General features: G+C 34.1%; 1 protein-coding gene and 1 pseudogene across 3 annotated transcripts in view; one reads left to right on the top strand and one right to left on the bottom strand.

Moving 5' to 3' along the window:
* Window positions 1-27,902, top strand: part of IMMP1L (inner mitochondrial membrane peptidase subunit 1) — an 82,052-nt gene that overhangs the window by 22,505 nt on the left and 31,645 nt on the right. Inside the window, exon 1 of one of the 3 annotated variants that reach the window (XM_044259014.1) lies at window positions 10,085-10,106. The exons of the other annotated variants lie outside the window; for them this stretch is intronic. The gene's annotated coding sequence lies outside the window, so the exon portion shown is untranslated. Of the gene's footprint in view, window positions 1-10,084; window positions 10,107-27,902 lie in introns of those variants that run through there. 3 annotated transcript variants of the gene reach the window in all.
* On the bottom strand, window positions 98-21,696 carry LOC122913589 (annotated as a pseudogene).

Raw genomic sequence — 27,902 nt, 5'->3', positions numbered from 1 at the left:
TAGTATGTACTGCTTGTGGACCCAAACCTGATACTGTCACTGTTCTTACATTGTATTTCTTAGAACAAGTCTAGGGGCAGAAGCTCAGAACCCTTTCTCAGTAGGGATGGAGGCCACCCTGTTGCTGCTGCTGCAGCCACTGCTTAGCCCCCTCTACTGCATGGTGAATGGTGGAGGAAATTCTCAGCAACATATGGCCCAGGCCTTGCAGCAACATGGAGGTCCAGCTGGAGCAGCCCCCTGAGTACTTGCTTTGGACCAGGTCCTGAGAATCACAGCTCATGGGAGTAGAGCTTGTAGAATGTGGCTTTGATATTAGGCTGCCAAAGAAGTTCCAGTGGTTTTGCTTCCATGCATTGAAGGTGATGAGAGTGATGTCCTTTTTGTGCTTGGTATTCTCTTGGCCTGGGCCATATAACAGTACTATTCCTGCTGGGGTCCAGCTTTTCCCAAAATCCAGTACCATCAGGCATGTGTCATCTTCCAACAGCTGAAAGAAGTCCTTGCTTTCCGTAAAGGTCCCAACCTCCTCTAGAACCAGTGTTAGCACTTCAGTCAGCTCAAGGGTCTCTATCACCTTATCCAGCAGTTCTTGGCAGTTGGCAGCTTTGATCACAAAGCCAGAAAGGTGGCTGGGGGTAGTGGAGCTGAGGTCCAGACACAATGGCTAAACTTGGAGCTCTTATTGGATACTGACCAAAGACTGGCGCCTGTGACTGCCTTGCGCTTTCCTTCAGAGTGGTACTTGCCTGCCACACCATGATCCTGACATGGCTATGGGGTGACAAGTGGGGTATCAGGCAGCATGGGACATGGGTGATCAGCTGGTAAGTGCCGTTGTCTGGAATCATATGTATTCTTCCTTCCTTTATTCAGCATTATGTTTTGAAGATCATGTATGTAGTTGCAAGTAATAGTCATTCCTTTTCATCATTGTACATTATTCATTTGGAATGACTATGACAGATTTCATTCAGGCTATTGCTGGTAGATATTTGGGTTGTTTCTAGTGTTTGGCTATTATAAATGACATTGCCATGAATGTTCTTTTACATATCATATGTTTTTATCTGTGTCAGGTAGAAAAAGTAATGTATTTTCAGCTTAAAGGTAATTGATTATATGGTATTTTAAATTAATTTAAGTGAGTATCTGAGAAATTTGTTATATCTTGAGAGTAACACATATTAAATATTGGAAAAGATTCTGAAGTGATTATAATTTCTTTTACTCTAGGCCTTAAGCGTGTAGTATAGTGGCATATGGTTTGTGATAGTCTCAAAATAGTGTATGTATAGTTAGATATATAGATCTAGTGAAGAAATAGATTATAAGACTTAAGGTAATAACTCTGTGGTTTACTTTATTACTTCATTCATTCTGTTAACTATCATGTTGTATTTTGTATAACTCCTTCGCTTTACTGATGAAGAAACTAAGGAGGACTAGAGGGATTGAGTCACTTGGACAAGGTCATTTAGCCAGTCAGAGCTAGAAATCAGATCAACTTGTCTACTTGGCAGTCACGATTTAAAGAAAACAAAGGGAAAAGTGAAATTAGGGTATTTTCTTGAATGTGTCCAGCCATTTAAGTTGAAAATTTCCCTGACTAGCTTTCAAAAATTATCAGATATTCTTTTGACTGTTAATCAAGAATTGGCTTAGGACAGGGAATTCCATGTTTGAAGCTTCCAAAATGTTACCACACTTTTATCACAGTTCATCTTCTAAAAGACAGCTGTAGTATATTCTAACTTGGAGAATTTTACTTTGAGTGAGTCCTCATTCTCATTAGGCCTTATTAACAGATGGTATATTTCTTATCTGTTCATTTTATGGATAATTGAGTCTTATCCTTGATGTGCCAAAGCTTGTTTTGTAGGAACATTTTTTCAAAATGTTTCTAAAAGAAAATTTAACCTGTTTTCTTAAACAGAACAAATGGAGTATAATTTAAGGTTTTTTTCTTATTTGTTTGCTTGTTTGTTTTTATGGCCCAGAGTTGTCATTATGAACCTCAGTCCCTTCACGTAATTTATGTGATTTCCTCAGAAGCTTTTGCTATGTAGGACTGTTCTTCTAAATTGTCCTAAACTGATATGTTTTTATGTCCTGGGTGCTACTTGTAATGTGTGGCATTTGTTTTGTTTTGTGTTTTACTTTTGTTACATAATTCTTGTCTTGCTATCTGCATTATATTGACTCTAATACTAAAATCAACATTTGCATAACATATGTTGTTTAGATGAGAGCTTAAGTATGGTTCTGCCCCATCTACTGACTAAGGGCACAGAAGGTATGGCAGCTTTTTAAAATTTACATTGGGTTCATCAAGTAGGCTAGCCAGTTTGTTTGAGAGGACTGAGATTATCTGACAGCTGATTTCTGAGCAATGGAAATGCAGTGTAGATTGCATATACCTGTGCATCCTTATTTGGGGAATAAAAAGTATCATGTACACGTTTTCTTATAAAATACTGAAACTGAAACTGGAGTTGCTTAAGGATTCCTTCAAATGGGAAGTCCAATGCACTTAAGTCAGTGTTTTCTAATTATAAAATATTTGATAGGATGAGCTTCGAAATAAAACAATGTATTAGATGACACTGCCATTTGAAAATGGTAGTCATAAAAATTAAACCACCTTTGGGGCGTCTGGGTGGCTCAGTGGGTTAAGCCTCTGCCTTCGGGTCAGGTCCTGGGGTTGAGCCCCACGTGGGGCTCTCTGCAGGGAGCCTGCTTCCCCCTCTCTCTCTGCCTGCCTCTTTGACTACTTGTGATCTCTCTCTCTGTCAAATAAATAAATAAAATCTTAAAAAAATAATAATTAAACCACCTTTGAAATGATAGATTTTTCAAGGACAATATAGAAGTAACACAGATTTGGTTTCATGAAAACATAGTGCTTCAGGAAAACATTCATTTCAAAGTGAAATGCATTTGACTGCTTACCCAATTATAAACTACTGAATATTAATTTAAAAAAACCCAAAAACCAGAAATGGGAAAGTATATTTGGTTTTTGGATCACTGGAGATAATTGGGAAAGATAAATAATTGCCATCACAGTACATTAGGCATATGATGATTTCCTATGTCAGTGAGGTTTTTGTTAAAATTTGAAAATTCCTTTGTTTTAAAACTTACATGAACCGATTTTACATGTACAATTGGGGATAAAACAAACAAAGAATGTGGGTTTTTTTTGCAATGAGAACATCTTTGGGAATTGCCTTATAAACAAAATATCTTAGAGGCCCAAAGAGAGGAACAGCTTTTCCTAGGATACATCCGAGATATATCTGTAGTGGAAGGGCAAAATGATACAACGCCCATGGAAGACAAATTGGCGATTTCTAGAGAAAGACCAGTGCATTTACACATTGGTCTTCATACAAATTGCAAAACTTTATTGCAGATGTACTTGTGTACTCATGTAATAATGTATATATAGGAGTTTTTGCTATAGCATTTTGCAGTAACCAGAGATTGGAAACACCCCTAATGTCTATCAGTAGGGTACTGGTTAAATGAACTGTGGCATAGCTATACAATAAAATACAACTAAGAAAAAAGAAAAAGGATGTTTTCTCTATGCAGATTTAGAAAGTTTTGAAACATACATTGATATTTTAAAAGAGCAAAGTTCGGGGTACCTGTCTGGCTCAGTCAGTAGAGTGTGCCACTTCTGGTTTCAGGGTGGTGGGTTTAAGCCCCACATTGGGTGTAGAGCTTACTTTAAAAAAAATCTTAAAAAAATAAAAGGGCAGGGGTGCCCGGCTGGCTTCATTGGTTTAGTGTCTGCCTTTGACTCAGGTCATGATCCCAGGATCCCAGGATCTAGTCCTGCATCGGGCTCCATGCTCGGCAGGTAGCCTGCTTCTCCCTCTTCCCTCACCCCACTCATGCTCTCTCTTTTTTTTCCTCAAATAAATAAATAAATAAATAAAAATTTAAGAAGGGTAAAGTTCAATGTTTTAATAAACTACTTTTTGCATGAAGGATGAAGAGGATAAAAATATGTATTTGTATTTGCTTATATTTGCAAAAAATATAATTTGGAAGGTTTTCTAAAATTTAAATCCTGAATGTGAATGCGTGAGGAAAATGGAGTAGATAGGAGTTTAACTGTATATCAGGTAGATTGCTTTTAGTTTTTGAATATTGTTTGAATATTGCTTGAATATTGTTACTCATTAAAAATAGTTTTGTATTGGGACGCCTGGGTGGCTCAGTGGGTTAAGCCTCTGCCTTTGGCTCAGGTCGTGATCTCAAGGTGCTGGGATTGAGCCTCGCTTTGGGCTCTCTGATCAGCAGGGAGCCTGCTTCCTCCTCTCTGTCTACCTCTCTGCCTACTTGTGATCTCTGTCAAATAAATAAATAAAATCTTTTTTAAAAAGTATTGTTTCATTTGTAATCAAATGAGAGGGAAGGAAAGGGGTAAGTCTGCTATATTTACCACGAAATTAGCTCATTTTACCCCTTTATCCTCAGAGCTTCATAGATAGTAAGCAGTGTATTATTACACAAATGAAAAATGAGCCCTGTAATCTTTAGAGGATCTCTTTTAGCTTATTTCTTTAAGTATTTTTTTCATATGAGAAAAACAGTATTGTAGCTCCTGTATTGATTCTGGTATAGAAATAAAGGAAAATATTTAAGTGGCAGGTAATGAGATACATTGTTTAGTTTATTATCATATTATCATGAAATTTCATTTTGTTTTTATGATACTATTATTAAAGAATTATATTTTCTTTAGCTTCATTGAAAAATAAAATGAAATTTTTCAAGAGAGTCCTATAATTAGGTAATAAGCTTTCATAATTAACAAATAAAAGTTTATGAAATTTGAAGGCAAGGGGGAAAACAGCAAACATACGTATTCTTTATACTGCCTTGTCCTCTGTGGTACTTTGTTTTCTCATTTAAGGGCAAATGTTCAGTCCTGAGATTATTTTAGCTCTGTTATTAAAGCAACAGCAGCAACTCCTCACAGAAAGGCCAGATACCTCTGAAAATATGGTATTAGAGGTTAGGGGGTTGCAGGAGGTAATAGGGTGAGTGGCTTTTGCTCTTCCATTTAAAAGAGTCCAGGCATTTGTCTCAGCTATTGAGTTGAAAATTTGATTATTCAAATAAGTAGTATAAGAATGTTTAGTTTTCACCTTCAGATTTTATGTCAGTTTCTAGATTTCCTATAACAAGGATTTTGACTACCTTTGTATAGTGTGTATTTGTGTGTAAAACTACCTTTTTGAAGAAAGCTGTATATACAGAGAAGTACAGATACTAAAAATAGGTAGCTCAGTGAATTTTCTAGAAGCCAAATAACCCATGTAACCAGCACCCAGATAAAGAAAAGAACATTATGTATTTTGTATTGTATAGATAGAATTATACAATAGAATTTTTTTAGGTCTGGTTTCCTTTACTCAGTATCATGTCTTGAGATTCATCTGCGTTGTTGCATGTGGTTGTGGTTGGTTCATTTTCATTGCTCCTTTCAACCTTATCACAACTTTTTTTTTTATCCATTCTGTTAGTGGACATTTGGATGGTTTTCCATATAACATTACTATAAGCATTCTAATACATATTTCTTGATTAATGTGTTTGCATATTTATTTTGTGGATGTCTGTCAGTAGAGTAGTGGTTAAATGAACTTGGCATATCTATAAAATGAAATACTCTACAGCTATAAAAAAGGAAAGGTGTTCTCTACATATATTTGAAAATTATTTTTAAAAGCTTTTTAATTATTTTGATCTTATAAGATTTTTTTGTTAGCATCCATCTGTGTACACATTATGGACATTCATAAGGCTTTGATACTTTTTATTATTCAGAAATATTTTAGATATGTTCTAATTACATGCTATTACAGAAAAATGTTTTTATATGCTCTGGTATTTTAGTTTTTATCTTGCGGTAATGTATATTATAAACTTCAGGATTGTTGTATTTTTTAATTTTGCATTTATATTTCTTAATGAGGTAATTGCCTATTTAAAGATGTATTTTGTCTCTGATCACAGTGCTGAAATTAAAGGCAATTGTACTTGACTGTTAACTAAGCACTTAGATATTTTTCACTTGTCATTACACTTTTTAGTTTAAAGCATCAAATTAAATATTATTTTGCCATGGCTTTTATTTTAATTCATGCATTTAAAAACTGAAATTCAGATAAAAGATAGTTTCAAAATAAATTCAGTATATTATTTATGAGTGGAGCAACACATTAGCATTGGGTTCACAATAGATCATATCGCTTTTATTCCATCTTACAAGCTTAGCAGCACAAACAGAATAATCAACATATTATTTGGCTGTCATCTGCTGAACAGAAACCAGAGATCACAAGGAGGTTTTCCCTAGCTGTGGTGATGGCCTTTTTGTTCCAAGCCCCCATCTGGGAGGGCCATGGTGTGTTATCATATGGAACGCGGGGTTTTCTGTAATCTGCTTAGCTGCACTGCAGTTTGAATCTTCATTCCATGTTTGTGTAATTTATAATTTTAATGAGACCATGGCTCTTGTGGGCTTTGAAATATATTAAAAGCTCTTTTGTGCATATGCTTTTGTTCTTGCTTAATAGGCTCAGTGTATTTAAAACTGATGAATTTTTATTCATGAATTTGGATGTCTGGGGATTAACTTAGACTGAATATCATTACACTCATATATTGATGCTTGGAAAGTTTTTTATTGTTATTATTTTGTTTTTATGTGTGTCTCTGTGTCTGTGTGTCTGTGTGATACTTGCTACCAGAAAAGGAAAGAACTTACATAATTTTAAAAGGCTAGGAAAAAGTGACATGGCCAGATCATAAAGAATTGATTTAGATTTTATCCATCTTATTTATTGATACTCATATTTCATCATTAGTCTTAGTATTTTTAGATAAATGTTATAAAGTAATAATTATGAAAAAGCAACGTTTAAATGAGTTAGTACCTCACATACTGCTGTTTATATTGAAATAATATGCCAATGTGTGACAGAGATACACTTTGTATTTTAATTATAGGACATCAATTGTCTGGTCATACTAAATCTGCCATTAACTTTCTTGAATTAAAATAGATATATGTTTTATATTTTAACTACTTAACAATCTTCCCTATTTCAGTAAAACCCTTTTTATTGATTTTTTTTAACCCACAGTGATGGATATAATGAAAAGACTGATGGAAAAGCAGATTTCTAATAATTTATGAAATAGACCTTTTTTATTTTGCTAAAGTACTGAAATATATTAAATGCTTCAAATCTCTGTAGTTATTACTTATAATGTATTTTAAAATTTTGAATATAATTATATAACACCTTAGAAAAAAAATCACGGCCCTTTCTAGATCCAGACATTTTCTGAAGTTGCTCTCTATTGGATTCAATTAGTGGTAACATAATAGACCTAACTAGCCCTTTTATGAAGTTGCCCAAAATGTTATTTTTTTGTACAATTCTCTTTACTAGACTAAGCATTTTTGTAACTATAAAACATCATTCTTTTTTGATGCTGATGATCAGCAGTTTGGCTAGTCCCTTCCTCTCCCATTCCCCTTAAGTTAGAAATATGAAATATACGCTGAAATGACTTCATTTTGTTCTTCTCTTAGCTTATCTGTCAGACTTGACATTGGAATGTTTGTTTTTCCAAAATAACGTCCTGCTTTAGTATTTTTTATTAGATGTGCAATTTCAGTTAGCTTAGGAATTTATTATTGAAAATGTATGATTTTCTAAAACAGTGCTGTCCAATAGAAATATAATGCAAGTCATTTATATATTTTATTTAATCTAATCCATTGTATCCAAAATATTATCTTTCCACGTGTAATCAATGTAAAATATTTTAGCATTTTTTTGTATTAGGTCTTCAAAGTCCCTTGTATATTTATACTTGTAATACATCTCAATTTGGACTAGTCTCATTTCACATGCTCAGTAGTCATATGTAGCTAAGATTACCTTATTGAACATTGTAGCTCTAAAGTTCTAGATATAAATATCATAACAAAATGTGTATTTTTTGCATTCCTCATTACTTTTCTAGTAATATCTATCCACAAAAGTGACCAAAGAATATTCATGAGCTATGTAATTTAAATTACATATGGTATTTTTTATAGCTCTAGAATTGATACTGTTGGTATATATCTGCCTGATTAATACACAGAATCCATAATTAGGTCCTCTGACTCCTGAGTACTTTCAGATATTGTATAGATACCCTTAAATATATTGTAATGATAAGAAAATAATGGCTAATGTAATGGTTTTAGTATGCTCTGCAACAGTTGTGGACAAATCAGATTTGTCGAACATATTTCAGGTATACCAAGGAGCTTAGTTTTAAAAGAATCTCATGGCAAATATTAATACTTTTTTCTTAAATAAAGTCGAGAACTCCTCTTCGCATGCTTAGGATTTTTCTGCACAGGTATTTGTGTGAATGTATATCTCACTTTTCATATAAGTTTGCTTAGAACTCAAAATTTTTTAAACTTGTTGGAAGAAAAAAAAAATGAACATAAAGTTCTCTAGGATTCTATACATTTTAAATGTTCCGTATGTATTCAAAAATAGAGGGAACTTCATTAAGTACTTTAGAAACATGTAATTAAGAACTATAAAACCTTGAGTTACAATTGATTTGAATTGATTCAAATATTGTAAAGTATAAATGATCAAGGTGATGTTTATAAAATACAGCTACTGCACCCACTTTATAAAGAAAAGAGACCTTATGTGTAATTGACCTTGTTTGAGAGCATATCATATGTTCATGAGATCTCTGAATTTTTCACATTTTGAATATCTTAACACTTTAAAATTTTGAGGGAAGTGAACTAATTTTTATGTAATCAACTTTTCTGTAGATATTGCATGATGCCTGTTGTATTCTTTTACTCACTTAAATTTTTATTGACTTCTCTGTGACTTCTGCATTTAAAGTGTTGACACAAAATGTTAAACTATTCTTTAAACAATACCTCTAGTTTCTTGGAGATGATAAATCCATCCATTGATTTCCTAATTTTATTATGTACACAGTCAATTGTAATCCAAGATTACAGCAAACAAGATGTTAATTTCGAGCCATAATCTATGTACATTTCAATTACAGAGCATGATTGTTATAGAAGCACAGAATAAAAAGGAATAACATTTGTGCTATCCTCACAGGAGCTGTCAATAAAAGATGTAATAGGGGATTTAGGAATCTGGAAATGGCCAACTAATTTATGTGAATCTATTTTATTTCAGCTAGAAAGACCAAGCTCTTTTTCGTCTGCACTGCATATTGCAGAGCACAGGCTGTCTATAGAAAACCAGGCGGCTGCATATGGATAGTCCCTTGATATCATTCACTTGCTGTGTAATCTTATTATGCAAAGTTCTAATCTTCACCTAGAATGAATGCCTCTGGGTCAGAATATAGTCATATCAGGGTTTTTGAGGTCATGTTTTGTGATCCTTAGCTTATTCTTCTAAGTAGAGCTGGGATTTAAAGGGTATTCCCCAGACGCTAGCAGAGATAGACAGCAGAACCTGCTGCCTTTTTGGAAGACAAGACCAACATGAGGTCCCTGGTAGGATTAAACTTGATTTGTAGCTGTAGGATTTTTTAACAGATGTATTATTGGACAGGGAATAGGGGGCCACCAGCACAGCAAAATTGAATCACGACTGGCATTCTCAGGGAGTTTGCTGCCTGCTAAAACAGCAGCTGCATGTGGATTTGACTTCTTTCAGGTGAAGCGACTTCCAGTCATTTGGAAAGGATGGGATGAAAAGGAACCTTGGTGATAATTTTGATGTCTGCAAGATTTAGTACCAGTGTAATGGGATTATCGGTAACACCTTCACTGCAGAAAAAGCCACCTGGCGCTATAACTGGCAGCAACTGAGAACTAATCCTTTCCCATCTCTTGGATGTCATTCATGAAGCTCAAAGCGATTTCTACCCTGCTAACTATGATTAATTTTATAAACAACAACAACAAAAAATCAGGTGATCAAGGCAAAGAACATGCTTCTTATTAATTATTTTTAATATGTGGCCGCCTTAAAAGCTATTTGACTATAAATTAGGTAAGACATACATAAACTATATGTATAACGTAAAATTTATTAAAATGTTCAAATAAAAAAGTTGATTATTAATGTTTTTTATACTTTTACAAGTTGAGTGACAATGTATTTGCTATTGGTAAAGATTTATATTTGAGATTAAATATTAATTTAAATACTTCAGTTTTCTTTCAGCTATATGACCATTATCAATAAATTAATCAAAATGTCTATAGATGTAAGGAATTGAAATAACTTGTTTTGTCATACATTTTACCTGTTTCTCACCACTTTGATGTCTGCTGATTAAATGTTTTTAGTAAAATCTTTAATGATACAAAAATATACAGACATTTATATTTTTGATAATTAAGATAATGCTAGCTCAAACTAATGAAAAGAGCTTTTTTGTGAAAGTTTATGATTTTAATGTATAAAAGTCCTAAAATAGTTAATACTGAATGACATTTTTTAGAATCAGAGATTCCTAATGAAAGTTTTCCTTTAACAGGTAGAGGCTTAGTTATTTGTTATTTGCTCTAGAGTTATGTATTAGCTAATTGAGGTGTTTTTTTTAAGCATCTTATTTAATCTAAAAACTTTATCAAGTACTTTGTTTAGAGGTGTTAATTATTTTAATATTCTTCTCATACATGGTCCAGAATAAACTGAAAGAAAATGAAGTGAAATTATCCCATCAGTCACCCAAACAGTATACAACGTAACTGCCAAGAGGAGAAAAGATAATTAGTGTTGTCAGTGTTATGATCCTAGAGTACTTTTAAAATATTTATTCATAGAACTTGATTTTTATCTTGTTGTTTTTTGTTTAGTAGCTTTATATTTAAAAAGTGGATTATAAGGCCTTAACCTTAGTGTTTTTAAACTTCAGAATTTTAACTAGATATAGGTGAATAAAATAATTATTGCAATTGTAAGAATTATTAAAATATAATCATTATACACAATGCATTGATTTATTTGTAGCCTCTGTTTACATAGAGTACATTTTATTCTTCTTCATAGGAGATCTTTATCAGAAAAATCAATAAATGTAAGAAATTTATGTAGAGATCTTTGGTCAAACCTACCTAGCAAACTTGTCATTATTAGTGGATTTTGTTTTAACTGGTTCGAAGATACTGTATTCCAAAATGTGTTTCTTCATTTGTTGTCACATTTTTAATGAATGGGTGAGAAAGCTTAATATTTTTACTGAACAGTATTATGTTCGTTTGGTAAAGGACTTCTTTAGCCTTCTGTTTGTATTTTTACTAGTTGAGAAGATGTTCATTTAAAATTCTACTATCACAGTAAAAAGATCTGTCCATGAAATAAGTGGACTAAAATCTTTTTATTATCCTCATATTATAATCACTTGTATTTTAAATACAAAATTTTTGGTTTATATATAATTTCAAATTATCTTGCCAGGTAGTGTGTTTTCTCAGGGTAACTTTTTATTGTAGTTAGTAGTACTTTATAATTATTTTTTAAAAGTAGCTTTCCTTTCAAAACAAAATTTGTCTGAAAGCTTTTATTAAACATAGTCTATATCTACTTTTCTACTTTTTATTCAGCCATTTATTGAATGGCTCTTGAGAGTTAATATTTTTTTCTTTTTCCATCCTTGGCATTCTTATTTGATTAGAGATGGTTATTTCCTTTGGAAAGCCCCCAAGTAAACTCATCTTAATTAAATTCACTGTAAACATATAAGGTCTTCTCAGTGGTACACATTAATTTTCAGGTAGATTCAAGATCACCCAAATTTCATATCTTCTTGGTAACTTATGAGAAATCTGATTCATCTATGATGAGCCAAATACTAAAATATACAAATACTAAATTTATTGGCAAAGGTGACTAATGACGTCATAAACGTTACAGGAATTGATTTTAGAGAATAGAGAAAGGGATATAGACTGAGAGAAATGATAAGAATTTCTAAGAGTAAGTCAGGTGTAACAAAAGCAAGATGGGAATCATAGGAATTTTTGGTTATTTAAGAGATTTTGAACCTTTTTTTTTTCTTTTTTGACAATTTATGAGACTTCGTGTCTCTAAAGGATCGTACATGAACTGTAGACTGGCACAGTGACAGCTAGCCTATGATAAAGCTAAATGATATTCTTCGATCTGAATGAATACCCTTTAGCTATTGCACATACAGTTTGTATATTCTGAAATAGATGGATCTTATATAGTCATTGGGGGATTATTGGTGAGTGAATTTGATGGTTTTGGTATTTCACTCTTTGAAAGCTCTTATTTATATGAAAAGTGTTAACTGCCTATAATTTATAAATATAAAATGAGTTTTGATACTTGGATGTATATAAAAAGTGAACTTCAGAAAACAACACTGGGTTTTTAAAAATCATTGAAATGTTAGAATGATACAGTTTATTTGATGGTGAAATTGAGAGTTCTCCCAAAGTTAAGATTCAGTTTAATAATGATGAATGGTAAAATTTTGTTAAATCTCTGAAAATGTCGAGTATGTCTCAGTGGTCTCAAGTGACAAAGTCCTTTGGTCTCAGCACAAAGTCCTTTATGGGTCTTCCTTTCCGGGAGCCTATTAAAACTATAGATTCTGTAGTCTTGCTCCCACAAATTCTTATTATTAGCTTTATGATGGGAGCCTGTGAATTTGCATTTTGAATTAGGTTCTCAGATCATATTTAAAGCAGTGAATACTTTATTTATTTATTTAAAGATTTTATTTATTTATTTGACAGAAAGAGAGAGATCACAAGTAGGCAGAGAGGCAGGCAGAGAGAGAGGGGGAAGCAGGCTCCCTGCTGAGCAGAGAGCCTGATGTGGGGCTCTATCCCGGGACTCTGAGATCACGACCTGAGCTGAAGGCAGAGGCTTACCCCACTGAGCCACCCAGGCGCCCCAAAGCAGTGAATACTTTAAACCTTAAAGTGAGGGCAGTTATAGTTATTTCCTCTGGAAGTGCATTAAAAAAAAAAATTTAAATAAAATCTTCATAAATTATGGGGATCAGAACTCTTTAATTTCTAGTGCTAGGAAAAGTACCCTCTGTACAAGTCTTACAGTAGATACAGTATATTTAACATTATAGATTTGAACAATTCATGAGTAGCCCTGAAGGTGATTTTGAAATGGCAAGAATTTTAATTACTTTGATGAAGAGGCTGCTGTGTGAGAGTGAATTATTTAGCTCTTGAGCAGAGTATGCCACTCCCCATCCCCGTCTTGATGAGTCTGTTCTTTTCTTGTCACAATAACTTCCATGCAGGTTCTGACATAGATGTATATCTTTTGGTTATTTTATGTAAAATTATTATTTGGGGGGAAAAGTATCTTGTGTAGATAGTCTTGAATTTGAGAAATCACAGGAAGTCTCAGGAATGTCATTTTTGTCCAAATGACGGTAAATGTAGTAAAACTAATGTCAGGAGTTTTCTTCTTCACACGTACTTCTCTCTCTTCCCTTTTCATTAATGTGAACATTTCTTTATTTTATTTTTTTTTAAAGATTTTATTTATTTATTTATTTGACAGAGATCACAAGTAGGCAGAGAGGCAGGCAGAGAGAGAGAGAGAGAGAGAGAGAGGAGGAAGCAGGCTCCCTGCTGAGCAGAGAGCCCGATGCGGGACTCGATCCCAGGACCCTGAGATATGACCCGAGCTGAAGGCAGCAGCTTAACCCACTGAGCCACCCAGGCGCCCCTAATGTGAACATTTCTTTAAATGCTAATATGTTCACTAACTGTTCTTAAAACAAAAAAGGTTATTTTAATCACTTCTTTGGCTGCTTATACTTTAAAATGAATGAATTTCTATAAATTGGTCATCCCAATTAACATTGATACTTTGCTTTTTCCCGCGAAAAGATGCATATCTTTTTGAATTAGTGTTTTTGTTTCCTTTGCATGAATATCCAGAAGTAGAATTACTGGGTTACATGGTATTTCTATTTTTAATTTTTTGAGGACCCTCCATACTGTTTTCCATAGTTGCTGCACCAGTTTACATTCCCACCAACAGTGCTTATATAAGGGCTTCCTTTTCTCCAAATCCTGGTGAACATTTGTTCTTTCTTACCTTTTTGATATAGCCATTCTGACTGGTGTCAGGTGATAGCTCATGGTTTGATTTGCATTTCCGTGATGATTAGTAGTGTTGAGCTTCTTGTCATATGTCTGTTGGCCATGTGTATGTCTTCTTTGGAAAAATGTCTACTCAGATCCTCTGCCCGTTTTGTAATTGGATTATTTATGGGATTTAAAAATTTGTTTTTGGTATTGAGCTATATGAGTTGTCTATATATTTTGGATATTAATCCTTTTTCAGATATATCATTTGCAAATTATCTTCTCCCATTTAGCATATTGCCTTTTCATTTTGTTGATGGTTTTCCTTTAACTGTTTCCCTTGCCTGAGGAGACCGATGCAGAAAATATTGTTAAGACTGATATCGAGGGGATTGCTGCCTATATTTTCTTTTAGGAGTTTTGGGTTTTGGTTCTAAATTTAGGTCTTTAATCCATTTGAGTCTATTTTTGTGTATGGTATAAGAAAGTGGCCCAGTTTTGTTCTCTTGCATGTAGCTATCCAGTTTTCCCTATGCTTACTGAAGAGAATGTCTTTTCCCCATTGTATATTCTTTCCTTCTTTGTCATAAATTAATTGACCATGTAATTGTCAATTTATTTCTGGCCTCTCCGTTCTGTTCCATTGATGTGTGTGTCTGTTTTTATGCCAGTACCATACAGTTTTGATTACTACAGCTTTGTAGTATATCCAGCAGCAACAGGTTACTGATAACATCTGTAACCAATTTTCAGTGTATCAGCTTGCTTTATTCTGATAGTTCCCAATTTCTGGCCTACATGACCTCAACTCATGAGACTGAGAAAATAAAAACCAGGAGCAGTTGCTCCCGCATCTTTCTACCATCAAACTGACAAAACTACCAGTTTCTGAACCCATCATTTTTCCTTATCATGTTGGAAAAACTGTCCCAACTTCTGTAAAAAGCCTATCTATTTGTGTTTGATCCCACTCTCTCTGGCCTTGATTGATTGATTGATACATATACATGCACATAAGTGCATGTGGGCCTACCATGTGACATGTTTCTACACACACACACACACACACACACACACACACACAGACATCTGTGTAACCACTACTCGGACTCAAATATCTGCCCTACAAATTTAATGACTTTTCTGACCTCTCCTCACTGATTAGTTTTGTTTATATTTGACCTTCATAGAACTGAGTAATATAAATGGAATCATATAACATGTATGGAGTCATACATCTTTTGTGTTTGTCTTTTTCACTAACATTGTATCTCTGAAATTTATTCATGTCGTTGCATGTAAGAGTATTTTATTCCTTTTCATTGCTGTGTAGTGTCCTGTTGTAGGAATATACCAAAATTTACTCATTGTCCTAATGGTAAGTATTTGGGTTGTTTATAGTTTCAGGATATTATGAATAAAGCTACTATGAAAATTCTTATATGTGACATTTAGTGATTATAAGCATTTCCTTCTGTGGGTATATGTTAGGACTGCCAAACAGTTTTCCAAATTAGTTGTATAAATTTATTCTTTCACCAGCAATGATGGTTCTAGGTGCCCCATATCTTTTTTAGCTTTTCGTATTATCTTTGGAATTTTATCCACTATGATGGTTTTATGGTAACATCTCTTGTAATCTGCAGTTCCATTTTTTATCAGCCACCTGGATAGCCTCTTCTATGAAATCTTTGTGTTTGTTGCTTAAGTTCTGTTAGGTTGTTTTGTCTTTTTTTAAATGATTTGTTGGAATTTTCTGTGTACTCTGGATATTCCTTTTCCAGACATATATCTAGAGATCACTATATCTTTCTATACAGATAGAAATATTTGCTCCCTGGTTTTGGGGTGTTTTTTTTTGCCTTTTTAAAAATGGGGGTTTTTATGTATAGAAGTTTTTAACTTTAGCAAAATCAGATTGATCCCTAGTCTTTTAGGGTTAGTGTTTTAGCCTTACCCAAAAGTATTGAAGGTAATCTCCATTTTCTGCTAAAAGTATTATTACTTTACCATTCATAAGTTTGTCTGTAATCTCTCTCAAATTAATTTTTGTACTTGATGAGATTAAGGATCAAGTTTTGTTTTTTCCTCCAATATGTGTATCATTGACCTAGCACCAATTATTAAAAAGACTGTCCTTTTCCCACTGGACTGTCCTAAAACCTTTGTTATAAATCAGGAAACCATGTAAGTGTACCTCTGTTTCTTAATTCCATTCATCCATTTGTCTAGATTTACCACATATAATATTCTTACTGTAAACTTATTATGAATCTTGATATTTGAAATAAGCTTCTCCAGTTTCATTCTTTTTAATGTTTACCTTGGCCAATCTAGGTCTTTTGCTTTTCTCTGTATGTATCTTAAAATGAGTATGCCATTTTCTACTGGAAAAAAAGTACTCCACTGGAATTATATTAAATATATAGACCAGTTTGAAGGAGAATTGATAACGCTGGAAATGCTTCAAATCCCTATAGTGTATCTTCCTACTGTTTAGGTCTTCTTCATTTTCTCTTAGCATTTTAAAGGTCTTACATGTTTCCTTTGACTTTGCTTAAAGTATTTGGAGCTTCTTAGTATTGCTATATATGGTGTTTTATTATTTTTTAAGTAAGTCATTTATGGTATTTTAAAATTTTGTTTTCTAGTTGGTTTTTGCTGGTACGTGGAAATTCGGTGATTTTTTGCATACTGATTTTATATCAAGAGACCCTGCTAATGCATATGTTTATTCTTTTTCTATGTAGATAAGTCCTATTTGTTAGTGATGATCTTTTAACTTCTTCCTTTCCAGGTTTTATGTCTTTTTCAGTGAATTGTCATGTCATTAGTTCACCATTAATATGATGAGGGCTCTAAGACTTGGTTATTGTTCTTTATTTGTTATTGTAGATAATTCTTATAGTTTTTGTTTTTAATTATAAAAATTTTTTTTCAAAGATTTTATTCATTTATTTGCAAGAGAGATCACAAGCAGGCAGAGAGGCACGCAGAGAGAGAGGGGGAAGCAGGATCCCCGCCGAGCAGAGAGCCCAGCACGGGGCCCGATCTCAGGACCGCGAGATCATGACCCGAGCCGAAGGCAGAGGCTCAACCCACTGAGCCACCCGCGCCCCAATAATCCTTACGGTTTAAAAGAGGTTCCCTTCTATTCCTAGGTTTATCAAAAGAAGTGTTGAATGTTATCAGATGCCTTTACTGCATGAGCATGGGTGGCCACATGATTTTTTCTTTTTTTCTTTTTACTCTATGAATAAATAATTGATTTTAAAATGTTATGCTGGGGTACCTGGGTGGCTCAGCCAGTTAAGTGTTGGGCTTCGCACTAGGCACGGAGCCTGCTTGGGATTCTCTCTCTCCCTCTCTCAGTCACCTTTCCCCCTTAAAAAAATGTTATGCCAACTTTTTATCCTTGGAATAAACTCCATTTGCTCATGTTCTTTTTTAATATACCATTGTATTCAGTTTGCTGATTTTTGTTTAGGATTTTTTGTATTTATGTCAGTGAGAGAATTTGTTTTGTAATTTTGCTTTCCTGTTATGCCCTTGTCAAGTTTTGGTATCAAGGTTATATTGACTGCATAAAACCAGATGGGAAGTATTCCTTCATTATTTGTTCATTTACAGAGTTTATGATTGATGTTATTTCTTCCTTAAATGTTTGGAGGAATTTATCAGTGAGGCCATCTGGGCCTGAATTTTTCTTTGTGGGAATATTTTTAATCACAAATTAAATTTCTTGTATGGCTCATAGGACTATCCAGATTTTTAATTTCTTCTTTCAGTCTTGGGAAGGTTTAAAAAAATGTCAGAATTATTAAGCTAAAGTTTTTTTTAAATATTTTTTAAAAATATTTTATTTATTTATTTGACAGACAGAGATCACAAGTAGGCAGAGAGGCAGGCAGAGAGAGAGAAAGGGAAGCAGGCTCCCCACTGAGCAGAGAACCCAATGCGGGGCTCCATCCCAGGACCCTGGGATCATGACCTGAGCCAAAGGCAGAGGCTTTAACCCACTGAGCCACCCAGGCGCCCCTAAGCTAAAGTTTTTTAATAACATTCTTCTGTGATCTTTATGTTTGTTAGATCTCTAGTGTTGACTCCTTTTTTAATCCTTATATTGATAATTTGGGTTCTCACTTTGTTTTCTCTTTGATCAGATCAAGGCTTGCTGTGGTTTATTAGTTTTACTAATTTTATAAAACAACCAGCTTTTGGTTACATTGATTTTTGCTATTGCATGTTTGCTTTTTGTATCAGTGGTTGTGTTATTATTTCCTTCTCTATAATTTCTCGTTTTAATCTGTGCCTCTTTTTCTGTCTTTCTGAGGTAAAAGCTTAGGTCATTAATTTTTATTCTTTTTATTTTATTCATTAAAATCTATAAATTTTCTTCTTATTGCTGTAGGTGGCTCCTACAAGTTTTGATGTGTCATATTTTCCTTATTGTTCAGAAGAAAATTGGAACTCTTAAAGATGTATGTTCTTTAATTTGCATTTGCAAATGTTTAATTACCTTTTTGTTATTGAATTCTAATTTAAGTCTTCTTTTAAATATTTCAGAGAATATAGAATGATTTTTTAGTCCTCTGAATTTTTTTTAAAGATTTTATTTATTTATTTGAGAGAGATTTATTGAGAGAGATCACAAGCAGGCAGAGAGAGAGAGAGGAGGAAGCAGGCTCCCTGCTGAGCAGAGAGCCCGATGCGGGGCTCGATCCGAGGACTCGGAGTTCATGACCTGAGCCGAAGGCAGCGGCTTAACCCGCTGAGCCACCCAGGTGCCCCAGTCCTCTGAATTTTTAAAATCCTTTTATTCTTAGGAAATATTTATGACTAAGAAATGTGGCTTTTTAAAAAATCTAATCTGACAATCTTCATCTTTTCATTGGCTTATTCTTTTAGATGTAATGGACACTAATTTTGAATTAAGTCTACCATCTTTCCATTAGTTTTATATTTTTGTAATTTTTAAAATTTCTCCTTTCTTGTCTTCTTTTGTAATCATAGTATTTTTCCTCACTAAAATCTTTTTTTCTTCTATTAACTTATTAGTTATATAATCCTTCAATTTTTATTTTTTCTATATAATAACATACAGTTTTGTTTTTTTATTGATTAACTTAAATACCACTTTAACATTTTGAGAACTGTGCAAAAACTTGCTAGTTTAATCTCATTTAACTCCCTTCTACTTTTGGTGCTATTGTTGGTATAAATAATACTTTAACTGAATTACTCCCTTGGTATATATTTTATTATAGGTGTACTGGTAAAAATTTTCTCAAAACTTGTTTTCTGAAAATTTTTTTTTTTACTTTAGCTTTTAAGGGATTTTTCACCCAAGTATAGACTGACAGATGGGTACTTTTCAGCACTTGAAAGATGATATTGTATTTTTTTTTCCTGGTTTCCATTTTTCTTATAAAAATTTAGCCATTTTGTTGAATAGTCAGAATTAGTCATTTGAAAATATTGAAAATAAAGTTATCTCTATTTCTGACCACTTTTAAGCTTTTTTCATTGTCTTATTTTTAAGTCTTTTTTCTTAGAGCATTTTAAGATTTACAGCAAATTTAAGGGGAAGTTACAGAGATTTTCCACTTACTCCCTGTCCCAACACATGCATGACCATGCCCAATATCGATATCCCTCTCCAAATTGGTATATTTGTTATAATTGATGAACCTACATTGACACATCATAATCACTCAAAGGTCATAGTTTACTTTACAGTTTATTCTTGGTGTTGTATATTCTTTGTCTTTGGACAAAAGTATAATGACTTGTATCCATCATTATAGTACCATAAAGCTTTCACAGCCCTAAAAGTCCTCTGTTCTTTGTCTATTCATACCTTCTCCAATCCCTGGCAACCATTAGTCTTTTTACTCTCTTCACAGTTTTGTCTTTTCAGTGTCTTAATTTCGAGTAGTTTTACTGTACTGTGCCTGGATGTATTTTGCTTGTTTCTTTTGGTTTATATTGTTTAGGGTTTGCTAAGTTTCTTGAATTTGTAAATTAATGTCTTTCATCAATTTTGGAAAGCTCTGTACCAGTAGTTCTTCAAAATAATTGCTTCTTTCCTATTCTCTTTTTCTTTGGATCCGTGATTATACTTGTTCCATATATTGTCTACCAGTTTTCCTTTCTGTGCTTCATTCTGATTACTGTCTTCCAATCTACCCTCAATTTTACTTCTGTTAAGCTGAGTCCAATCTGCTAATAAATGTAATGAACTTTAAATTTTAATTTAGTCTGTGGTTTTATCTTATGTAGAATTTTCATTTGATTTTTAAATAGTTTTATTCTCTGCTCAGCTCTATCAGCCTTTCCCTCATTTTTTGGGAATGTTAGTCATAGTTATTTTTGTCTATGTATTAAAATCAATATCTGAATCACCTGTTTTTTTCTGTTGGAATTTCAGCCATTTTGTTCTGTTTTATGACATGCTTTGATTGTAAGAAGTCACTTGGTCATATTTTATAGCATGCTTAAAATCACTTATTGAATTAAATGAAAAATTATGATAACCCAAATTAAAAAAAAATACTGTCAGGGGATTGAATAGATACTTCTCCAAGGAAGATATATAAATGACCAATAAGCACATGGGAAAGCTGCTCAGCATCATTGGCTATTAGGGAAATGCCAGTCAAAGACACAATGAGATACCACTTCACCCTCACTAGGATGACTCTAATCAAAATGTGGACAATAACAAGTGGTATTGCTAATAATGTGGGGAAATTGGAATCCTTATTCATTGCTAGTGATATAAAATGGTGCAACCACTTTGGAAAACAGTTTGGCAGTTGTTCAGAAAGTTAAAAACAACCCAAATGTCCATCAACTGATGAGTGGATGCAGAAAAATGATATATCCATGAATTGGGATATTATTCAGTCATAAAAAGGAATGTTGTGCTTGCTGATGCATGTTATAAGTATGAACCTTGGAAACATGCCAAGTAGAAGAAGCCAATAAAAAAAATCCACATATTGTATGATTCCATTTGTGTAAAATGTGTAGAATGAGCAAATCCATAGACATGTGGTTGCCAGGAACTAAAAGGGGAGAAGGAATGGAGAGTGACTGCTAATGGATGTAGGGTTTTTTGTTTATTTTTCTTTTGAGACTATAAAAATATTCTGGAATTAGGTAATGGCGGTGGATATACTAAAAACCTCGTGCCTATACTAAAACTACTGAATTTCACACCTTCAAAGAGTGAATTTAAAGGTATATGAATTATATCAATTTTTTTAGACGACCTTTCTACTCCAAGGTTATAAAAAATATTGTAGGAGTTCTAAATAATGTTGTGTTCTTTCTATGAAAATTAAGGGTTTTAATTTTGTTTCATTTTTCCCCAGCAGGTAGATAGTGTATGAAAGAGTTGCTTTAATCCTGTCTAGGGCTGGTTATATTTTTTTGTTTAGGCTGATCTGTTTCAGTTTTGCTCTCACTCCCAGTGGTAACCTTACTGTAGTCCTAACAAAGATGGGTGACCTTGGAGGGTCTTGAAGTCCAGCCCCCATCTCGTTCACATTGTGTGATTTTCTGTGGTTGCTGACATCTTTGCTTAGGCTTCTAGCTTTTTCATCTACTGCTTTCTAGTGATATTCTGGGAGTCACACACTGCTCAGTGGCAGTTTAGGAGTTGGCTAGTACCTCATGGAGAGACTGAATGCAGACTTGTGGCCCCTTCCTGTTTGCAGCTTGACCCTCACATGATATCTTCTTTGATAACCACAGATTCCAACCTCTGTCTTGGCTAAGTGGGACTGCCATTTTCTCCTAAAATTCTTATTTTCCTGTGCTGTGAATTGGCCAGTACTCTCAGAGAAAAGGCCAAGTGAATGTGGAGCTTACCTTATGTTCTTCCCTTCTTTCATAGATCCTACCCCCTCACATTCTGCCTAGATTGCTGCCTAATGCATCTAAATAGCTATTTTGTATATTTTATACAAATTTTGTAATTTTTTTCTTGTTTTCACCAAGAAGTGTAATCTAGTACAAACTACTATGTCAAAACTGGTTGAAGTCTTCCTCTTGCCTCCATTCTTCAGTGTTCAGTCATCTATTTCCCCATCCCTTTCCCTTCTCTCATCAGTGATTGCTCCTCATCATTAGCCTCTCTCCCTGTTGGGATTCTTACCTTTGGCTCTCAAAGCATGCCACTGTGTTTCTATGTTTAAAAAAAACCTGTTCAGTACCATATTCTTTTTATTATTCTAATGAAGTGGTTCTCAACTGACAGTGGTTTTTGCATCCCAGGGAACATTTGGCAATGTCTGGAAATGGTTTAGATTGTCATAACTGGGGAAGGGGATACTGCTGGTACCTAGAGGCCAGTTACTAAAATCCTACAATATATAAGATAGTTGCCTGCAACAAAGACTTGTCTGGCCTCAAGTGTTAATATTGCTGAAGACAAAAACCCTGCTCTACTTTTTAGCTTTCCTGAAAAGCCAGACTTTTCTGAAGAATTGACTGTTTATGTTGTCTCCTTTTCCACATCTCCCTTTCATACTTTTTAAAAAGTTTTAATTTTTTTTACATAGTACCCAGATGATTTTTAAGCGTAAAATAGTGCCATAACACTTATAAAGAAAATAACAATATTCTCTCCTAGCTCCCCTTAATTACATAGTTTTAGCTAGTTAGATGTAAATGGAATGAAGGTGTTTTTTTCCTAGATAAAAAGACAAAAAATTAGTAGAAAGTAAGCTCTTAATAATTTTTTTCTGCTTATAACTTGGATGTAACAGCTAATGTTGTTAGAAAATAAATATCTTCCAGGGCACCTGGGTGGCTCAGTGGGTTAAGTCGCTGCCTTTGGCTCAGGTCATGAACTCAGGGTCCTGGGATCAAGTCCCGCATCGGGCTCTCTGCTCAGCAGGGAGCCTGCTTCCCTCTCTGTCTCTCTCTGCCTGCCTCTCTGCCCACTTGTGATCTCTGTCAAATAAATAAATAAAATCTTCTTTTAAAAAAAGAAAATAAATATCTTCCTTGTTTAAATTACTGTTATTCTAGTTTTCTCTTGTTTGCAATAGAATAAAATCCTCACTGAGATAGGGATTTTTTCTTAAAGATTTTATTTATTTATTTGACAGAGAGATCACAAGTAGGCAGAGAGGCAGGCAGAGAGAGAGGGGAGGAAGCAGGCTCCCCGCCGAGCAGAGAGCCAAATGCGGGGTTCGATCCCAGGACCCCGAGATCATGACCTGAGCCAAAGGTAGAGGTTTAACCCACTGAGCCACCCAGGTGCCCCGGGATTATTTTTTTATGACCTGTCATGTATAAAACTCACTTTGAGCTCCAGAGCTCCAGTCTCATACACATCCACTTGAATATATGATGAATATATCAAATTTAACATGACCAAAACTGGGCTGTTTTCTGTTCCAAATATGGGTATGAACAAAACCATGTGCATAGACCTCTATTTACCCACTCAGTTCAGAAACTTGAGAGTCATCCTGATTATTTCCTTTTCCTTGCTGTTTATTTTGCCTGCTAAATTTTTCAAATCCATTCATGTCTCTCCATTTCCACTGCCATCACTGTGGTGAGTCCAACCCAACTGACCTGACAGCATTTTTATTTCAGCACCATTCCAGTCCTTTTTCTGTATAACAAGGAGAGTGATATTAAATTGAAAATCAAGTCATGTTATTCTCCTGTTTACTGAAGATCTTTCAGTGGTTTCCAGTTACTCTTAGAATAAAATCCAAAATTCTACAAGACTTTGAATAATCTTGCCTATCTCTTTAGTCTCATTTTATGTCCTTCGTATAGGGCTCCACCCTTCTTTTAGTTCCTAAAGCACATGCATGCTGTTTCTTCTGCCCATAAGGTTCTTCCCATCCCCTCCATAATTGTGATTTTCTTGCCTTTTAGACCGTAACTTCAATGGTATTGCCCTGAAGAAATCTTTTTTGATTCATTCTAAAGAAAATATGCCTCACCCTCAGTCTTTATCGCTTTATTCTAATTTTTCCTTTTGGAAAGTATTTGATAATATTTATAGTGTTTATTTCTTTACTTTGAATGTTTGTGACATCTGTCCCAATAAACTATAAGCTCTATAAGGACAGGTGTCATGTTCAGTATTACATTTCCAGACCTGAATGCAGTATCTGGCATATAGAAAAAGCTCAATAAATATTTGTTGAATGATTGAGTGACTGAATGACTATGTGAATACCTTTATCCCCTGCAAGTGCTTCTTTTTGAAAAGTTATGTTCTATAATAAAATTGAAAAAAAATAGTACTATACACATCTGTTTACACCCCATCTGGATTTACAATGAACATTTTGCTATATTAGTTTTCTCTGTTCTTGTTGTTCTATACATATACATCTGTATGTGAATATTTGTTTATGTCTGTATAGACATTCATGTGTTTGAGTATAAACTTCTATCTACATCTACCATTTCTCTCAGAAGTAAACTATATGAAAAAAGTTACAGACAGGACATTCTTCTCTAAGTCAGTATTTCTCTCCTATGAACAAGATTGTTCTCCTGCACAGTCGTGATACTGTTAAGAAATTTAACATTGTGAGATGTCTATATAGGGCAGTTGGTTGAGTGTGTGACTCTTGGTTTCAGCTCAGGTCATGATCTCAAGGCTTTGGGATTGAGCCCCATGTCAGGCTCCACACTCAGCATGAAGTCTGCTAGAGATTCTCTCTCCTTCTCTGTCTGCCCCTCTAGCTTGTGCTCCTTCTCTCTATAAAATAAATAAATGAATCTTTAAAAAAATTTAATGTTGGAACAACATATTTGATTTGCACACCGTGTTCAAATTTTCCATTATCCACATAATATCTCTTATTGCCTTTTTAATTTTCACTCCAGGGTCCAATTAAGGTTTTCATACTGTATTTAATCATCAAGTCCTTGTATTTTTTTTGTAATTAAAATCACAGTTTTATTATTTTTTTTCTTTCATTAAACTTAAATTTTTTTAAGAGTTCAAGTTGTCATGTAGAATGACCACAGAGATGTATGGAATGGATATGTCTCATTATTCATAATTAGACTTAGGTTACACATTTTAAGGAATAATACACAGATGATGTATTTGTCATTGGATCATGTCAGGAAGCTACATCATATCAGTTTGTATGCAGCTAGATTTGCTCATTTAGTTAAGATAATGTTTGCCAGATCTCTTGATGTAAAGTTATTATGCTTAAATAATAAGTTATTTACTTTAATACTTTGTACATATCCTGTTTACCAACAACATTTTACGCAGTAATTTTTAGCATCTATTAATGAACCTTGCCTGAATCAGTTACACCATGGTAGTAGTTTTATTATTCCCTCTGTATTTATTAGCTGGCATTTTTTGATAAAGCATTCTTCCTGTCTCCCAACAGATACATCTTTTTAAAAAAAATCAGTATGTACTCAGATTTTATTTTAAATCTAATGTATTATCTATTACTTTTATTAATTTTTTTAAATCCCACATTTGGCCAGTAGGAGACCTTTTAAAATGGTTCCTATGTCTGCTTTTGTCTTAGAGCACATACTTGCTTTCTGGCACAAGATTGTTCTGCCATAAACTATTTCTTCTATTGGAGAATGATATTTGGAACCCAAAAATCTGAGTGCTAAGTGTGCTTATTACTACTGCCGTGTCATTGCTTCTGTTCAGTGGTCAGAGCTAGAATGAGATTTAATATAGGCAGACAGACAACACATACACACACACACATATATTTATTAAGTAACTTTTGTTAATATGCTATAGTTCTTTTATTTATTTTATTAACATATAATGTATTATTTGCTTCAGGGGTACAGGTCTGTAAATCATCAGTCTTACACAGTTCACAGCATTCACCATAGCACATATCTTCCCCAATGTCCATAACCCGCCACCCTGTCCCTCCCCGACCACCCTCCAGCAACCCTCAGTTTGTTTCTGATACCTTCAACTCATCCTTAACCTCGCATTCTGTATTTCTAGTTTCTTTCTCTCTAACATTAAGAATCTTGCTTCAGTAGTTTAATGCGTACTCATTTGTATTATCTGAAATACACATAAAAGAACAATAAACCTACTAAGAGAAGTTTGAGATTTCATTTGCAATTTTTTTGACCTTAGACTCTATCTTTCTATACGGTGTTCAAAAATATTTGAATTACTTCTGTTTGGTAGTGTTGCCATTTTGAGTATACAGATAGCCTTATTTTTCTTATTTGTTTTCAATTTTAAAATTCCCATCTTAAATCTTTGTTTACTTCTTTTTTTTTTTTTTGGCTGTGTAAAGCATTTGACTCAGAACTATATACAGAGGTATATTTATCCATATCCCTTTTGCACTATTCCCACCTACTCCCTTTATAAATGTAGCCGTTTTCATTATTTTCTGGTTTCTTTTTTTAAAGGTTTTTATTTTTTGAGAGAAAAAGAGAGAGTGGAGGTGGGAGGAAATGAGGGAAAGCAGACTCCCTGCTGAGCAGGGAGCCTGATGCGGGGCTCAGTTCCAGGACCCTGGGGTCATGAACTGAGCAGAAGGCTGACACTTAACTGACTGAGCCACCCAGGTGCCCCTGGTTATTTTCTTTATGAAAAAAAAATTAAAAAGTATTCTCTTCCCTTTTTTCCAGAACTGTTAAATTACTATGTATACTTTTTTGAAAAAAAAAATTTTTTTTTAGCTAGTTTACCTAGAAATCATTTCATATCAGGTCATAGATTTTTTTTTTCCCTCATGGGTTTATAAAGCTCCTCTGTGTAGATATACTGTAATTTTGTTAACCTGTTTTCATTCGATGTGTATTTGACTTGCTTCTGATTTTGCTATTTCAGATAATGCTAATATAAGGAATCTTGTGCACATGATATTTGAATCTTGGAGCTGTGTTTTTTTGGATAATTCCTAAAAGTGGGGATGGTTGGGTCAGAGAGTAAAATATATGTTATTACAATAGCCACATTCCTCTTCTTAGGGGTTGTCTGTTTTGCATAACCATCAGCAGTGTTTCAAATGCCTATTTATGAGAATTACTTCATTAATATCAAATATTATAAACTTCTACATGATGGATTATTTCTTTAGCAAGTGGTATATTATATCATTGGGGTGCCTATGGGAAACAGCTGACATACTCTAAGTAGGATAATTTAAGGAAGGTTTATTTACAGAAACTATTACAGAGGTGTGTGCAAGATACTGGAGAATCACCAGGGTTGGTGTTAACAGGATCCAGCATCAGTAAGTCTGCTTTCACTCCTAAGCATGAAGGGACCAGGGGAAGGAAGGGTTATAGGAACCTGGAAGAGCGATTACTACATAGGAGACTGCCTTTGTTCCAAAGACATGGTGAGCCTAAGAAGAGTCCACAGGTAAGGAACCAGGAAAATACATAACTCTTCCTTCCTCTGACTTCCTGCTGGAGTCCAGTTAAAGGGTACAGGAGTGCCTTGATGTATTTCATCTAGGTCAGTTTTCCTAGGGCAGAGAGTAGTATGGAGAAGGGTGGAGAGAAATCTGAAGGGGACAGCAGAAGTTATCCGGTACATGTATGCACATATGGATTCATGGACCTTTGAAATAACTGTGTAAACCAGAGGTTTAGAACCTCTGTCTTAATCTTTTCTCCTAGTAAGGCTACTGCATGCCTGCAGTGTGTGGCTTATTTGTGTTTTATATGAATGCTACATTCCACTCTGAGATTACTCTTTTTTTTTCTTCTGAGATTACTCTTAAAAAGA

The sequence above is a fragment of the Neovison vison genome, chromosome 7, assembly GCF_020171115.1.
Source record: "Neovison vison isolate M4711 chromosome 7, ASM_NN_V1, whole genome shotgun sequence".
NCBI classification, from domain to species: domain Eukaryota; kingdom Metazoa; phylum Chordata; class Mammalia; order Carnivora; family Mustelidae; genus Neogale; species Neogale vison.
This window is presented reverse-complemented; position numbering and strand designations above follow the sequence as displayed.